The sequence below is a fragment of the Lissotriton vulgaris genome, unplaced genomic scaffold, assembly GCF_964263255.1.
Source record: "Lissotriton vulgaris unplaced genomic scaffold, aLisVul1.2 SCAFFOLD_329, whole genome shotgun sequence".
NCBI classification, from domain to species: Eukaryota; Metazoa; Chordata; class Amphibia; order Caudata; family Salamandridae; genus Lissotriton; species Lissotriton vulgaris.
Genome location: NW_028241434.1, coordinates 602,378 through 618,385, shown reverse-complemented (window position 1 = coordinate 618,385; position 16,008 = coordinate 602,378). Strand labels below are relative to the sequence as shown.

Here is a 16,008-nt window from a genome sequence, read left to right as displayed (position 1 = left end):
AACCTTAGTTATAGTCCAGAAAACTTTATTGATGTATTATTTGTATACAAACCAAACTTAAACTACACAAATATTAGAAATTATAAAGTTACTAGCAGCCCGTCCGACGTTGTCCGGGTATGAATTGCTGCCGGCCAGTAGTATATGGTTTTGTAGGATTTCGTTTTGATAGCATTTCTTATCTGTGATAGGCCTGTGAAACGCTCTGATTCACAGTACACTGCTGATGCACTTAAGAGTGTGCGTTCAGTAGTGTATGAACTCGAGTTTCCCTACTTTATATTTCCTTGCAATATTATATAGCGCAAACTCGACAACATGGCATGAGCAGAATTTACATTACAGAAGAACACATTCATTTATGGTAGGCACGGGGAGACAAAGCGATTTGGCTGGAATCACAGGATGTCGAGCTGATGCCGTGATTCGAACGTAGCTCCCCAGCTCTAAAGTTCGCAATTCTAGAACTTGTGGCCGGAGGGGTGTCTAAAAGTGTATGTCGACGCTGGCCATCAATGAGAGATGAAATGAAAAAATATGAGTATGTTGCTGGAGATGTGGGCCGCCGTGCCACCAATGTACTTACCGGGGGAGGGTAAACTCCCATTATTCCGCAACTTTCTTTCCGCATACCATCACTCCGCATACTTTCATCACGAAAGTACCATGACTCCGCAATGCCATAGAGTGGAATGTGGTAGAGTGGAGTGTGGTAGAGTGGACAGACGTAGCGTACAGTGGAGTAAAGTGTCAGAGTGGAGTGGAGTGGTGTGTCGTAGAGTTGAGTGTCATGAAGTGCAGTAGAGTGGAGAGGCACATAGTCAAGTAAACTGCATAAATCGGAGTGTCGTACAGTAGAGTGGGTGTGTTGTAGAGTGTCGGAAAGTCTTGTAGAGCGCAGTAGATAGTGAAGTGTAGGGCAATAGAGTGAACTAGATTGTTGAGCAGTGGAGTTGAGGGGCATAGAGTGGAGTAGAGTGTTGTAGCGTGGCCTAGAGTGTAGTAGAGTCTTGTAGATGGAGATGCATAGAGTGAAGGAGAGTGGAACAGTGTAGAGTGGAGTGTTGTACAGTGGAATAGAGTGGGGTAAAGTATCGTATAGTGGAGTAAAGTGTCAGAGTGGAGTGTTCAGTTGTAGAGTGGCATGGAGTGGAGTAAAGTCAATTGGCATAGCAAACAGTGGTGTGAAGTGTTAGAAAGTGGAGTGGCGTGTCATACAGTGGATTAGACTGACATGCTGTGGAGTGTAGGAAACTGTCATTGAGTGGAAGCTACAGAGTGGATGAGTGGCGTGGTGTGTCGTGCAGTGGAATAGTGTACAGTGTAGTGGCAGAGTGGAATATCGTGGTGTAGAGAGGAGTTAAGTACAGTGGAGTGGCATAGACTAGAGTGGCATAGAGTGAAGTTGTATAGAGTAGAGTGGTATACAGTGAAATACTGTAGAGCAGAGTGGCGTAAGTAGAGTGGCATACAGTGGAATAGCTTATTGTGTAGCGACGTTGACTGGAGTGGATTATATTGGAGTAACTTGTAGTAGAGTAGAGTAGAGTGGAGTGGAGTGGAGTAGAGTGGAGTGGCATAGTCTGGAGTGGCATAGAGTCGAGTAGCATGTGGTAGGGTAGAGTGGAGTGTCGTAGAGTGGAACAGCTTACAGGGGAGTGGCGTACAATGGAATGATGTTCAGTGGAACAGCGTACAGTGAAGTTGCACACAGTGGAGTGAGAGTGGAGTGGCGTACAGTGGAACACCATACAGCGGAAAGCCGTAAAGTGTAGTGGCGTGGAGTGGCATACAATGTGTATAGATAAAAGTGGAGTGGTGTAGAATGGAATACCATTGATTGCAGTGGCATACGCTGGAGTGGTGTGGAGTGGATTAGAGTAAAGTAGATTGGCATATAGTGGAGTGGCATAGGGTGGAATACCGTACAGTGGAGTGTGTGGAGTGAAATAGCATACAGAGGAGTGGATTGTCGTAGAGTAGAGTGGAGTGTTGTACACTGGAGTGGCATAGCACTGGTGTAACGAAACTTGAGGGGACCTCCCTGTAAGGCACATGCAGGGGCCCCCTCCGGGCTCAATCAGGAGCTCTGCAGCCAGAGTGCCGTCCTGAGGGGGGCCCCTGAACCTTGGTGGCCCCCCGCACCGCGGGGGCTCCAGGGGCCTGTGTTACGCCCCTGTGACATAGACTGGAGTGCCATAGAGTTGAGTAAAGTATTGCACAGTGTAGTGAAGTGCTGTAGAGGGCAATACTAAAGAATAGAGAGGCGTAAAGGGAAATGGAGTACAGTGGAATAGTGTAGATTGTAATAGCATAAAATGGAGTGGCATAGAGTGGAGTGCTGTAGAGTGGAATTGCGTACAGTTGAGTGATATACAATGGAGTGGCTGAGATTGAAGTTGCATACAGAGGAATAGCATAAACTGGAGTGGTGTTGAGTGGAGTTGCGTACAGTGGAATAGTGTTGAGTGGAGAGGCGTACAGTGGTGTGCCATAGAGTGGAATAGCGGACAGAGAAGGGAAGTACAGTGGAGTAACATAAAGTAGAGCTGTGTACAGTGGAGTACTGTAGAGTGTGGTGGTGTTGAGGGGAGTGGCATAGACTGAAGTGGCATAAAATGGAATGGCGTGCAGTTGAATAGCGTATAGTGATGAGGTGTTGACTGTAGAGTAGTGTGCCAAAGAGTAGAGCGGAATGGAGTACAGTGGAGTAGCATAGAGTCAAGGGGCTTGTCATAAAGAGGAGTGGAGTCCCACTGAGTGGAATAGCATAGACTGGAGTGGTTCAGAGTGGAGTGGCATAGGTTGGAATGGCGTACATTGGAATAGCATAGAGTGGAGTGGCGTACAGCTTCCAGCCCTGTAATTTCAGGTCTGGGAACACTGTATGGAATACTGCTCTGGGCTATTCATAAGGGGGGCACAGTGGTGTACATTGCAAAATCATACGCAGAAGTTTAGTTCAGTTTCTCATTCTTGAGCTGTCAATATCTGACGCACTGCTGTCAATAGTCCCTCCCTTTTTACAGAACTGTACTTCACATGTTTTGATTTTTTAATCCACACTTACGATTGTAAAAGCAAAAACACAACTACCATAATACAACATATTATGGTTTGAAAAGCCAGTACAGACTAAAGATGGCACACAGTATATGGATCCACTTTTTACCTATATCAGAGGCAACTGGTGCCCTAGCCTTTTACATTCAATCCATTGTAAAAATAAAACAACAAGACACACAAATTGGTAATGAAATAAAGAATGTGACTTTTGTGTAATAAAAAGTAAGTAAACAGCCCATTATACAGTTCCCATAGAAAAATGTGTTTGCATTTAATTCTGCCCATCTGAAAAACAAGCCGATTGGGAGCCGTGATTACTGTGTTCATCCTCGCAGACATTTGTAAACATGGACTCAAAGATATAAAGAGAGGAATTACACTGAAAAAAGAAATGTGAAAGATATTTCAGACCCTTTTATGATTGAATCCTTGCAGCAATCGCGCCAGATTGGGTGCAAGAGAGAACCGGCCCTGGAGCAGACTGTGGGTTAACTGCAAGCACGTGCAATGCATTTCACGTGAATGAAGGGGGCGGCATGCCTACAGTCGGGGCCACCAGTGGCTGTTGGTAACCCATAAAAAGGTGGATTTAAGAAAAAAGAATTAACCACTTGGATGCTAAGGGTGGTGCCTGCATATCAATGTAATTTCCATTGAAATCAATGGAAACTCCATGACGAGTTACCCTTGTCATTAGCGGCGAAGAGGTTAAAAAACATGCCTAACAATAAACAAACATTTACATATGGAAGAAAAAAAAGTGTCACTTACCCGAGCCTGCAGCACGTCCTCGGTATTCTCCAGTCCCCGGCTCCAGACTTCTCCGAGCACAAGGTCCCACAGCTCCCGCAGGTTCTTATTCAATCCAGACACTGCTCTCATGCTGCATGAGAGAAATGTCTTGATCGGCTGGAGCAGGCTGCCTCAGCGCTCCGAAGAGCACCGAAGGCCTGTGACTGCTCTCCAACCCAGGTTGAATTGCACATGTCGGTTTGGCCATGGCAAGGTATCCGGCCAAAGCGACATGCGCAATTCACACTGAAAGGGACACTCGTCATTGCTGCCAATCAGCAGCAGTGACCCATTGGCCCCATAAAGCCTCTCCGTTCGGGAGACAGCTGGAAACGTAAAATGGTAATAAAATCGTTTTAATACCATTTTATTTTTCCAGCTTTCCACGCAGCAGTGTGGAGAGGAAGCGCTCCTCTACTCCCATCGAGGAACCGCCGCTGCAGGCCACCCCTGTTGTCAAGGGGTGCCAGCTCGAGAGTTTTGCAGAGGCTGCAGAAATCCTTGCAACGAGGCTGTAAGATAACTCTCAGCAGCAGTGCTGGAATTGGAAGAAAATGCTCCCATAGGGCCGACCTTAGGCATGTGCAAGCTGTGCACCTGCACTGGGCCGCCAAACCCCAGGGGCCGCCACGCCAATATATATCTATACTACTATAATAAAGGAAGAACTTTGCACCTTTGAGGCGGGTAAACTCGGGAACCACAGCGCCAATCCACACACCCGATACATCATTGTAATCGTCAGGGTGTGCAGATGGACATAGGTTATATAAATTAAAAAAAATATGTTATTTAAAAAATTGTAGTCCCTTGTAAGTAGCGCCGGCCACGACCTGCGTGGTGACATCAGGAGCGCGGGGAGGAGCGGCGTGCAGGAGAGGTAGAAGAGCAGCGGACATGCCGCGGGGGAGGAGCAGTGACGAACGGCGGAATGGCGGTGAGGATCGGTGGACAGGCGGGAGGTGCGGTAAGCGGCGAGGAGTGGCGGAGCAGTGAAATGAGGAGGGCGGGTGAGGAGCGGCGGCTGAGGTAAGGCTCCGGGCAGGCGGGGGTCGGGGCGGGCAGGGGCCCGAGCTGCTTGACAAAGTCAGGGCGGGCGGGGGGCCGGGCTGCTGCACAATGTCGGGGCGGGCGGAGGTCCGAAAAGCCTGATTGCTCGCGGGCAGGGGCCCGAGCTGCTTGACAATGTCAGGGCGGGCGAGGGGCTGGGCTGCTGCACAATGTCGGGGCGGGCAGGGGTCCGGGAAGCCTGATTGCTCCCGGACAAGGTCAGGACGGGCTGCTGGTCCTTAATATAATAATCCTCAGAGGATGGATACATATTTGCGTGGCGGCCCCAATGGCAGGGATTTGGCGGCCTGCGGCTCTGTTCCACTTCCAAACACCCTGACCCCCCTCTTCACTGTCCTCCGCGCCTCATCCAGGGCCTCCTCTTCCGGGGCCCCCTACATACACTCCCAGCCCAGGGCTGCCATGAGCCTAGAACCGCCCCTGGTTCCCAAAACCCAGAAATTGGTGGTCAGGATGTGTCAGGGTCAGGAAAAAGGGGTAGAGTCAGGGATGACAAGCTTGAAAACCAGTGTCTGACAGCCAACGTATACAGATTATTTACAAAAGATCGTTCTAGCTTACTTTATTGTACAAAAGGAGGATGCATTTTAAAATACTTCACATTGTTAAGACACCTGCTGCATTTATCTTTGTGTGCCCAGTAATCTTGAGAAGATTATAATATAAGTAAGCTAACTCTAGTGGTTAATGTAGTTCTGGGAGAGTTTTGTGTTTTGTCCAGTCACATTTTTGACTCATAAAATAGCCTAGAAGGTTAATGTGTGAAACAAGTAGATCACAGAAGTGTTGTTTATGTAGCTAGGTAAGTGGGTTACTGCTTTTGACACAGGTCATTTTCTAATTTATCTTTACTAATAAAATAAAGAGAGAACTCAAACCTTTGAGGCAGGTAATCTCAGGAACCACAGCACCAATCACAACACCCAATACAGCGTTGGAAAGGGCAGTTGCAGCAGAAGGACATCCACCATATACATTTAAAAGGTAATAGCACTGTGCCAGCAAAGTAGTCCCTTGTGGGCGTGTCTGCGTTGTGCTGTGGGCGTGACAAACGCTGGGGGCGTGTGGTACATTCCGCCCTTCATGCCATGTCTCATATAGTGTGCTAATCCCACCCTCCTCCCTTTAAATACCCCTGCACCCCATAATCATAACCCACCCTTACTCCTTAAAATACCCCAACACCCTTAAACACTAACCCATCTTAACCCTAGAAATATACCCTGTACCCCAAAACCCAAACCTATCCCTAAACCCTAAAAATACCCCTGTACCCCAAAACCCAATCTTAGCCCTGAACCCTATAAATACCCCTGTACCTCAAAACCCAAACCTACCCCCGAACTCTAAAAATACCCCTGTACCCCAAAACCCAAACCTAGCCCTGAACCCTAAAAATATCACTGTACCCCAAAACCCAAACCTATTCCTGAACCCTAAAATACCCCTGTACCCCAAAACCCAAACCTAGCCCTGAACCCTTAAAATACCCCTGTACCCCAAAACCCAAACCTAGCCCTGAACCCTAAAAATACCCCTATACCCTAAAACACAAACCTAGCCCTGAACCCTAAAAATACCCCTGTACCCCATAACCCAAAACTATATCTGAACCCTTAAAATACCCAAACACCCCAAAACATATATCTCAGTACCCCAAAACATATACCCCTATACCCATACTTACCTTATCCAAACATTAAAAAAAAACATGCTTTTACCATTCATGCATTTACAACGAATTTCATTGTAAATGTATGCGTGGTAAAAGCATATAAAATGTACTGCCATGCTTTATAATGGCATTGCGGAGTCATGGTACTTTCGTGATGAAAGTATGCGGAGTGATGGTATGCGGAAAGAAAGTTGCAGAATAACGAATATGCTACTTACCATTATGCATCTGTTCTTGGCATGTAGGGCTGCTGACATTCATATCTGTGCATAGATCGCCGCCTAGTGTTGGGTCCGGATGATTGCACATTGTTGTCCTGAAAAAGTCTTCGAAGTATCACGAGATAGGTGGCTCCTTCCCTGGACTACAGTGCGCATGGGCATCCTCTCCATCCTCAGATTGTTTTTCGCCATTGTGGCAGAGATGGAGTGCAGTACAGTAAGTGATGACCATGCTAAGTGTAATTCTGAGTGCTGCAGCCGCTACAGGCGCCGGGGAGGAGGGCGGGCTATATGAATGTCAGCAGCCCTACATGCCAAGAACAGATGCATACTGGTAAGTAGCATATTCGCTTCGAGGCATGTGGGCTGCTGAATTCATATCTGTGCATAGAATATATAGCAGTCCCTCTTCTTAGCGGCGGCTGCCCGTGCCAGCTGTAGCAGTCTGGAAAAGTGTTTTTAGAACAGCCTGTCCTACAGCTGCCTGCTGTTTGGAGTGCACATCTACACAGTAGTGTTTAGTAAATGTGTGTATGGTAGACCATGTGGCTGCTCTACAGATCTCCTCTAAAGGAATGTTTCCAAGGAAAGCCATGGATGACCCCAATTTTCGTGTTGAGTGGGCTCTAGGGGGAATCGTTAATGTGCGCTTAGCCTTTTGATAGCAAATCTGTATGCATTTAACGATCCACCTGGCTATACCTGCTTTTGAAATGGGGTTGCCTTTGTATTGTGGGGAAAAGGCAACAAACAGTTGTTTTATCTTCCTGAAATCTTTTGTCCTATCTATGTAGTACATGAGAACTCTTTTGACGTCTAGTGTGTGGAGCATTCTCTCCACCACTGAACCTGGATTCTGGAAGAACACTGGCAGTTCTATAGTTTGATTCATATGGAACTGTGAAACTACTTCAGGAAGAAGCTTAGGGTTAGTGCGTAGCACCACCCTGTTGGAGTGAATCTGTATGAATGGCTCTTGGATAGTTAGTGCTTGAAGTTCACTAACTCGTCGTAGCGATGTGATTGTTATTTGGAAAGCCACCTTCCACGTCAAGAATTGTATCTCGCAGGAGTGTAGAGGCTCAAAAGGTGGTCCTATCAGTCTGGTAAGGACCACATTCAGGTTCCATATAGTTCATCCATATCGCATTTCCCTGCGACTGTGGGTGTGGGAACCTGGTGGCAAAGCTTTGGCATTTTGCGTTTTCCTTTGTGGCGAATAGGTCTATCTCTGGATGACCCCACTGCTGGAAGTACGGGCGGAGTACTGATGGATGTAACTCCCACTCGTGCATCTGGTGGCTGTGCCTGCTGAGCAGGTCCGCCCTCTGATTGTCCTTGCCTGGGAGGTGGTCCGCCATGAGGAAGATGTTCCTCTGAATGGCCCACTTCCACATGCTTTGAGCCAGATGAGACAACTGTGGAGAGTTTGTACCTCCCTGCTTTTGTATGTAGTACATGGCCGTCATGTTGTCCGTCCGGATCAACACTACCTTGCTGCACAAATGTACTTTGAATGCTTTTATTGCCATGAAGATTACCATCAGTTCCAGAAGGTTGATGTGCATCTTCTTCTGCTGTGCTGTCCATAGTCCCTGCACTGTGTAGTGGAGTACATGAGCTCCCCATCCCTGGAGAGATGCGTCCGTCGTCAGTATAATCTGTGGCACGGGCTCTTGGAACGGTCGGCCCCTGCAAAGGTTTTGTGGGTTCCACCAATGCAGAGAGTTGTATGCGCGACCAGTCACCAACACTAGGTCTTTCAATTGTCCGTGAGCCTGATTCCACTGACGTGCCAAGCACTCCTGAAGCGGACGCATGTATAGTCTTGCGTGCGGGACTATGAAGATGCAGGAGGCCATCATGCCTATCAACTGCATGAACACTCGTGCTGGAAGCGAGTGTTGTGGTTTGAATTTCCGTATCAGCAATTGCATGCTATTGATCCTCACTGAATTTGGCTGTGCTTTGGCTGCCAAAGTGTCTATCGTCGCGCCCAAGTACTGCCGTACGTGGGCGGGCTGAAGGTGGGACTTTGGATAATTCCGTGAAAACCCCAGATCGTGAAGAAGGTGAATGGTGTGGGACATGTGGGTGGCACATTGCTGGGCCGACTTTGCTTGGATAAACCAGTCGTCCAGATAAGGGTAGACGTGAACGTTCCGTCTCCGTAGGTGTGCAGCCACTGTCGCCAGGCACTTGGTAAACACCCTGGGTGCTGTTGTCACTCCGAAAAGGAGGACCTTGAACTGATAATGCTGATCCTGAATGGTAAATCTGAGATATTTTCTGTGTGACGGGTGTAGCGGTATATGGAAATATGCATCCTTCAGATCTAGTGTTGCGAGGAAATCTACCTGACTGAGCAACGGTAGAACCTGCTGTAATGTGAGCATGTGAAAGTGTTCTGATAGGATGTACTGGTTTAGGGGCCTGAGGTCCAGTATGGGTCTGAGGGACCCGTCCTTTTTTGGGATCAAGAAGTACAGCGAGTACACCCATGTACCTTTTTGTTCCACAGGCACGAGCTCTATGGCTCCTTTTTGCAGCATGCTGACTACCTCCTGCTGCAATAACTGTAAATGCTCTGCGGACATAGGACGGTGTCTTGGGGGTATGTTGGGTGGAGTGGATGTTAACTCCAGACAATAACCGTACTTGATAGGCTGCCTCACCCACCTGTCTGTAGTGATGGATTTCCAGACCGGCAGGAACTGTTGTAGTCTTCCCCCGACCGGTGTGTTATGGTCGGGGGGCAGTGACAAGACATCACTGTTTGTTAGTGGTGGAGGATCGGGAGTTGTTGTTTCCATGACCTCTGCCCTTGGTGCTGTTTCCACGATAGCCACCCCTATTGTTCTTGTTGTAGGTGGTCTGCGTGCCTCCTTTACTGTATTGTGTCTGCTGGGACACCTGGCCTCTGGAAGCTCCTCTATTGTTGGAGCGACGAAAAGAACCACCCCTGAACTGCTGCGACTGTAGAGCCCCCATAGACTTTGCAGTCTCTGTGTCCTTCTTAATTTTTTCTAAGGTGGTGTCCACTTCTGGGCCAAATAAGTAATCAGGGTTAACCGGCTGATTGAGTATGGTGGTTTGTATCTCAGGCTTGAAGCCGGAGATTCTCAGCCAGGCATGTCTTCGTAACATAACACTTGTATTAATCGCCCTGGCTGCAGTGTCTGCTGCGTCTAGTGCACACTTAATAGATGCATTTGATATAAGTTTCCCTTCTTGTATTAGCATCTCTGCTGCCTCCTTATACTCATCTGGCAAGTGTTGTAACAGGGTCTCGAGTGTATCACAATGAGCCCTGACATATCTGGCTAAGAGTGCCTGTGTGTTGGAGATTCTCCAGACATTGGCCGCTTGAGCTGCCACCCTTTTTCCTGATGCTTCTAGCACTTTAGATTCCTTGTCAGGGGGAGGAGCACACCCGTTGTTTGCGAGTTCGCCCTGTTACGAGCATTGGAAACAACCAGCGAGTCCAACAGCAACTGTCCCTTGATATACGTAGGGTCCACAGGTGCTGGTTTGTATTTTTTTTTCAATTCTGGGGTTTACTACCCTTGCCCTTGTGGTCTCCTTAAAGATGTCTTGACAGTTCTTTAAATCAGGCCTTTGTTTTGTTCCTCGCTGGGAATTGTAAATAAGAAAGACCTGCAGGTTGCTGCTCCGATCTGATGTAATCAACGTGCGAGTGCTGCTGAATTATGTCCTGGTGCCAGAAAACGACACAAAGACAAATTCAGCATGTTTCACTGGGTTGGCCAGATCCCAGATCCAGCAAAGAAATAGCTGTCATTACTGGGATCCGTCTGGATCTCCCTACTTTTTAGCTCTGCTCCACAGTACATCTTAGACAAACTACACTACACACATATAGAGCAACAAAGAGTTACCATCGAAGTGAATATCATCATCACCAACTGCACTTATCTCTGATTACTTGCCAAACACGTCATATCCAGCCATGCACTTTACACAGAACTTTGCACACAAGCTACACAGTACAAATATACCATAGAGTTAAGCATCAATGTACTTACAACTGCACTCTCTACCAGGACCTACCATATAATATTAGACAGCACTTTAAGACCCACTAATGCAGAACTTGTAACATACATTCATCACCGCACAAATATGCCATTAAAGCTATTGCGGAATCACATAGGACCACTGGCCATCAACTGCCTTGCACACACACTCTTTCTGCCAGGCAAAGGGCACAGTACACATGCCCGTGGGATGGGGGCGGAGATGGGGCAGACAAGGGTTATTCTTCACCTACTAGAGAAACATGCTTACCTACTGTGTTTTTTCTCTCCTTACAGGACATATTTGTAAACTGTGAAACAATTCTACCTCCCATGAAGGCCCGCTTTAATATCATGTCCTGGGCCACATAAGAACTTCTGACAGCTTACAGTACCCCTCCTAAACTACTTGCAGGCAATCTGGTACATCCCTCTGGTCTCAATCATCAGACCTCAATAACACTCATTCATTCACTGAACTTTAACAATGTGCCGATGGCTAAAGTCTGAAAACCCAGCTAGTCTGAGTTTATCACCATTACTTGTTGAGATTTCCGAATATCACCTAAATTACACATATCCACAAGGTCCGTCAGGAGGTAGCTAAATGTTCCTGCTCCATGCGTGTTTGGTCTAACCATACTTGAGCAGAATGTCAGCAGCAAAGAAAAAACACTAATCTAGTCTTAGAATGATTATGAGGCACGGCGCTCCTGTGCTCATGACGAGCTCAGCTCATCACGGCCACACTTGTTCCCGTGGAACGCTCAGCACAGCAGGGGAATTATCCCCGCATGCGAGCGTTCCACGGCTCATGACCAGCTGAGCTCGTCATGAGCACCGGAGCGCCGTGGCTCATGACGAGCACGGCTCGTCATGAGCCTCGAAGAGGTTAATGAGTTCTGTTAACTTTTCAGGCTTCGGTAGGCCTTGAATGTGGCATCAATACGGTATGTGCTGCATGAGGCCTGTGCAGTGCTTAAGTTGTAAAATAATAAGGGCCAGGGTCCTGACCGGGAGGCCACCGCAGCTTGCACCACCCATTACCCCTTCATCCCTGCCAAAGACGGTACCAAAATAACTACTAACCATCTCTCTCACATGCAAGTGTGACATTTCAGATTATTCCAGGTCCCCTAAGTGAAAGGAATGGCTGGGGGGGGCAGGTACATTTCAGATTATTCCAGGTCCCCTAAGTGAAAGGAATGGCTGGGGGGGCAGGTATTAGTATTTTTAATGCATATTGTATTCATAGACAACCCTTGTTCTGCTCATCTCTAAATTAGGCAGGGTGAGTAGGCCAACAGAGGGCAAAGTGGATCACAGCTCTTGCTACCCAGACCCGCAGGTTGGCAGGCCACAAAATGGACAGGCAATGTACAGAGTGGAGCCTAACAGCATTAAGAGTCTACGATCAGAGAAAGAACCAACTAAAAACAAAATAAACGTTCTGACCCCTCAAAAGGCATATGTAGGATGGCCTCAACAAAAGGTCTCAGAATTTGATGAGCTAGAAACAAATGTTTTAGTTGAAATGTGTCGATTATGCAGCAGATGCCCAGTTATGTGGCAAAGCCATAATTTTGCCATAATTTTGCATAAAACACAGCAGCCACAGAATTGCATAATTCCAGTGGCCCTGCTTATAGCACATTAACACAATCCTGGCATTTACTCCAGAAGCAATATGCATGTTGGTACATATTGTCTGAAATGGATCATAAGGAATGCAAAAGGTGTAAACAACAGAAAGTCAAGGGCCAGTAGATTAAAATAGCAATATAGGCTCTGTGTAGAATACATTAAACACAGCGTCACCATAGGGCTTTGGGGCACAGCTCTAGAAATATTTTGGGGCCCCATTTAGAACAACTTCTAATTTTATTACACAGTTTCTGCTAATACAAGCCCACGTGATGGCAAGTAATATTCAATCTTACTTAAACATTCAGAGATGAAGATCTCATAGAAATAGCTGAAATATTTCTTGCCTAGTGTCCCAAAAATGCTTAGGGTGACACTTGGTACAGAGAGAAAAGTGACGGATAGAGGTGCTTGAGATTGGGGGTGGAGGGGGTGGCTTTTATGGGGGTTAGGGGGGGCAGTTGCTACTATGCCCATGTCTTTAAACCTCTCCGATGACGTTGGATGCTTAGCACTCTTATATTAATCTTTAAAACGCATCCTCGCCTCCCTTGGTACAAAGTGTGCACAAGCAGCTTCTTCCGGGTTTCTAGACACTTAAGTCTTGCACACAGCTCCACATGCGAAGGGAGTGTCTCTGTTCCACTCCCTGCACCAAAATACCCCTACCCTGGCAGCAGAATATCCCCGCCCTGCCAGGGCCTGGGCCCTGGCCCCTTATACAAAAGAAGTTCAGTCGTGCTGGCAACTCAGCACCCGTCTGGTGGTCTTAACGCCAAGAAGTGATTCACCTTCCGCTGAGCGCTACGAAAAAAATAATTATTGTTGCACTGGGCGGTAATTTCTTTATAACATGTAAATACACAAATGGGCTTTACGTGAACTCACGATATCGTCAGATAGTGAGGTCTCTGCACGTGACTGACTCTTGCTGAAATCTTGTGTCACTCCCTAGCGCTATTGAGACCTGCCTGTCCTTAAGATGTTCATATTTCACTGACTCCATCCCATCCCTGCAATATTTTCCTCGGCATCACCCGCTCCATATGGAAACCTCTTTGTGTCCCTATCTGTACCAGCCCTGCCAGCCTTTCAGAAGCAGCGCCCGACTGACGGTCTCGGGATATCCCCAGGTGCTAGTTGAAACTTTCTAGACAGACACCCTGCTTTGTAATATTGTGCATTAAGGCTATTCTTAGTGCTCGTTTTATCCACCACTGAAGGGTGAAAGGCTGGGCTTGCCCCTCAAAAGTAGCCTACAGGTTACACGGCGATCTCAGCAGCAAGATCTCACCTTACTGGGGAATAAAACAATGCTTAGTGAGTCTCCACTGCTGACAGAGTACATATACATATATTATGACTGACTTTAAGGCTAATTGCAAGAGAGTGCTTATCTGAGGAAATGCACTACAATACGAAGCACGGAGCTGCCCACTTGCGCTGCATGGAACACCCCTGAGACTTGAATCAGTTGCGCCGTGCGCGCTTTTTTTTAATTACACTTTAAGGGAATGACTCAAAAAGCCCCCGCGGCAGGGGCGACCAGAAAACCAGCCTGGGAAATTGAAATTCTTAACACGACGAGAAGCTACAACCCCATCTCTGCCAACACGTTGACACGTTAGCAGCGTTTACAGCAATACTTAACAGAGTTTGCGTTTCCCTTTTAAATTCTGTGCGCGTTTGCATAGTGGCACCATGGTATGTATGGGCTGGTGCGACACGCCGTGTACCTCGTTAAAACTGCAACTCTCACAATGGTCTGTTTTTGCAAAGCCCACGAGAACAAGGGTGTCGGGGTCCCGGGTGCCACGCAGCTACCAGCCAGATCGCGTTTGGAAAAAAACAAAGCCGCGACTGGTGGTTCGCGCGCGCCCCTATGCTTTCAATTATCGCGCCCGTGTATGGGCACAATAATTGAAAACATATGGGCTTTGGTGCACGTAACAGACACGAATAGGAGCTACGCGACCGCGTATATCCTATTGCGTGTTCTGTTAAAAAACAACACGCACGCAAAGTCTAATCAAAATGGACCATAGGAAATTAACACGCACTAGCGTGTGGAATTCCTAGGTCCATTTTGAAAACCCGGACAAAAGTACTCTCGCCTGCGCGAACACTGTTGCGCAGTGTATCGGGCTAGGTGCGAGACCTAAAAAACCTTTAGCCATGCTGCGGTGCAACATGGCTAAAAACATTGACAAAGATAATAACTAGAATAGGCGAGACATATTGGCTTAGCCACTGCCTGTTTTCTTACTCCAGGCTCTCTAGAGACTAAGAGCCATATGTCACAACAAACCCATTTAAGATTCCTAAATAGCGATTTTTAAGGAATCGCTATTTAGGAATCGCAAAAGGGTATGTATGAAGAAAATCGCTATTTTTTAGCGATTCCTTAATCTTCCTTAATTGCGAATTCGCATTTTCCGAATTCGCAATTAAGGAATAATTCCCAATGCATTCCTATGGGCCAGAGGCCCATAGGAATGATTGCGAAATAATTCTCAAATTGCGAATTCGCAATTTGCTAATCGCAATTTGAGAATTATTTCAAGGGTGCAGGGGTGTCTCAAAGACACCCTGCTGCACCCCTTAAATGTACATGTGTGTGCATATGGCGCACAGCTGGGTTGGAGAAACCTAAGCGCACATGACAGTTTGGCCGGCCTAAGACAGTCGGCCAAACCGTCATGCGCACTTGCAGTGTGCACTACTGCTCTCCTGCTGTCTTCATGGCCAGCCCCGACCAGACTTGGCTGGATCTAGAGGGAAACGGTAAAATGATATTAAAATCAATTTATGATTTTTTTTTCCCCGTTTCCCTCAGATGGCTCTCAGAAGGGGGTGAGGTGGACACTCCTCCACGATAGCGGAAGAGCCGCTGCTGGTGATTTTATATTCACTATTTACACCGTAGTCCAACGTAACCTCGCTAATGTACCTTTTTTATAAAAGGTTGTAGCTCAAAGTAAATAAATCTGAACTATAGCTATGCTAGTGGCATCTATTCAAGAGGGAACGTTAATGTGGAGATAGGCTCTGCAAACAGAGGTGATGCCACCAAGAAGAACAAGAAATGTGGAAATACATTGGGGCAGATTTATGAGGCCGTTGCGCCTCTTTGCGCCGCAATTGCGTCACTTTATTTGACGCAACTGCGGCGCAAACAATGCGCCCTATTTACAACATGACGCATCTAGGAGATGCGTCACGTTGTAAAGCACTGCACCATAAGGAGGCGTTCCTGCCATGGGGGGGGCGTTCCTACGCAGGAACGCTTCCTGAAAGTGGCTGAGTGAAATCTATGAGATTTCACTCAGTCACTTTCAGGGCAATGCTGCGTCAAAACCCTGCGCCTGCTTGAAGCAGGCGTAGGTCTTGACGCAGCATTGTGCACATGGTGCACCCCCGAGCCTTGCTGGAGCTGCGTCGCGCTTGCGACGCAACTCCAGCAATGCACCACATTTCCAGCACAGATGCGTCACGCATCTGT

At 47.3% G+C, this 16,008-nt stretch overlaps 1 protein-coding gene across 1 annotated transcript in view; it reads right to left on the bottom strand.

Moving 5' to 3' along the window:
- LOC147671294 (beta-1,4-galactosyltransferase 2-like) overlaps nucleotides 1-16,008 on the bottom strand; it is a 914,400-nt gene that overhangs the window by 723,658 nt on the left and 174,734 nt on the right. The window lies entirely within an intron of this gene.